This window comes from Galeopterus variegatus, unplaced genomic scaffold (genome assembly GCF_000696425.1).
Source record: "Galeopterus variegatus unplaced genomic scaffold, G_variegatus-3.0.2 Scaffold4098, whole genome shotgun sequence".
NCBI lineage: Eukaryota > Metazoa > Chordata > Mammalia > Dermoptera > Cynocephalidae > Galeopterus > Galeopterus variegatus.
Genome location: NW_007730209.1, coordinates 173,654 through 175,730, shown reverse-complemented (window position 1 = coordinate 175,730; position 2,077 = coordinate 173,654). Strand labels below are relative to the sequence as shown.

Sequence of the window (2,077 nt, the reverse complement as noted above, 5' to 3'; positions counted from 1 at the left end):
GTTTGGAATAGGGTAGTACTGAAGGGACAGATCAGGTGTAGGGTTGCCAGCTTTTATAGGATTTGGAAAGAGAGGAGATGGTGTGAAATGGCGTTTAGGAAACCGGGAAAGTGAATGTTCTGGGGAGTACCGTTCAATTGTCTGCAACTTCGAGTGCCCACTGGAGTTGCATAGTTATGAGATTAAAGTGAGGCCGCTACAGGGCTGTGTGTTTTTCTCCAGCTTCCTTCAGCTGCCAGGGTGCCGGTGCAGCACGGGCAGGGAACTGGATGACACAGGGCTGTGGTCTCACCGAGTGCATGCATCCCAGCGAGAATAACAAAGCAGCAGTAGGAGTGGAAGCTGAGAGCCTATACAAGGGAGTGATTCCAATGAATGACCTTGGAATTGATGCTGTGGAAGAAGGGGAGAGAAAGCATCAAGGGGATGTAGGACTGCACACAGCGGGAGGAAGGACTTGACTGGAGATGCTAGCAAGGTTGAAGGGCTGTTGAGTCCAGTACTAGAGGGAGTGAGCTAGAGAGCTAGGAGATAGTGTCACAGTGGGCAGTGCATGGCACTGGGGTATCAGGGGCGCATTGAGTATGACAGGATCTAGGATATGACCATGGGAGTAAATGTCAGAGTGTGGTGAACACAATGAGATTTAAGTCACTCACTCCTGGGTATCCATAAAATTCTGTTCATGGCTCTATTGTGGCACTTTTTATTTTGTATTGTGATTTTTGGTTTACATGCCTGCAGCCTCTACTAGACCTCTCAGGGTAAAAACTGTCACATGCAACTTGGTATCTTTAGTGCCTAGCACAGTGTGTGACACACAGTAGACAAAATATTTGTTAGCCGACTGTTAAAAGAAGTTTGAGGCAATTAGGAAAATTTGAACTTTGACGAGATCTAATAATACTGAGTGACTATCAGGTTTCTTTTAGGTATGTTAACGGTACTGTGGTCGTATATACAAGGGGACTTCAAAAAGTTTGTAGAAAAATAGAATTGAAAGATAATATAAATCTTTTCATGAACTTTTGAGGTACTCATATATATATCAAGCAAGAGTCCTTATGATTTGGAGATACATACTGAAATATTTATAGGTGAAATGATATCTGGGATTTGCTTCAAAATAATCTAATGTGTATGTGTGTAGGAAAGTGGTGGGGATATAGATGGAGTAAGATTGATCATGAGCTGATAAATGTTGAAATTGGGTTATGGGTACATTGGGCTCATTATGCTATTCTCTACATTTGTCTAGATTCAGAATTTTCCGTAAAATTTAAAATTTTATGGAAATTTAATTTTAAAATTTCACGAAATTTCCATAAAATTTAATTCCTTTAAAGAATTTTTAAAATTTCCTGGAAAAAAGGTATAATATTTGTTAAATTGTGAAATAGATGAGTGAAAGAATAAATCAAGACCTGATTAATATTATACACTTCCCACACACACATCTTCTTCTTTTTTTTTTTTTTCCTTTTTGTCTTTTTTCGTGACTGGTAACGGGATCGCAACCCTCTGTGTCGCGCCCACACCGCGCTCAACCAGTGAGCGGACCGGTCTCTATATGGGATCCAAACCCTCGGTGGGAGCGCCGCCACACTCCCAAGCACTGCACTCTACCGAGTGCACCACCGGCCAGGCCCACACACACATATTCTAAAAGATGTTTTCGAGACACACTATCTGAATCTGTTTTATTAAGGAATTTTTATATGTTATAAATCCATTAAAGGGGATAAAATTTATTTGGTGTTTATTAGGTATGTTATAGAACCATTGAATTAGAAATGTGTTCTGACCTTCCAGAAGCTTGTAGTAAAACAAGGATGTTCTTTGAATTTAGCCACATTTCTTGGAAGGAATATGAGGTGAGGCCAGGGGGAAAGAGAGAAAGAATGGAATCACCTCCTAGGAACACTCTCTAAGGCTTAGCATGTTCTGTTCTGTCTGCATGTCTCACATCATTTCAGAAGCAATACGTTGTCAGTGCTTTGAATTTTTATAGTTCTTTTTAGAATAATTTCAGACATTTTTTTTTTTTTTTTTTTTTTCCTTTTTGTCTTTTTTCGTG

General features: G+C 39.9%; 1 protein-coding gene across 1 annotated transcript in view; it reads left to right on the top strand.

Moving 5' to 3' along the window:
• The window catches only part of PRDM10 (PR domain containing 10), a gene marked incomplete at its 5' end in the record, with an annotated part of 59,637 nt that overhangs the window by 25,597 nt on the left and 31,963 nt on the right, over positions 1–2,077 (top strand). The window lies entirely within an intron of this gene.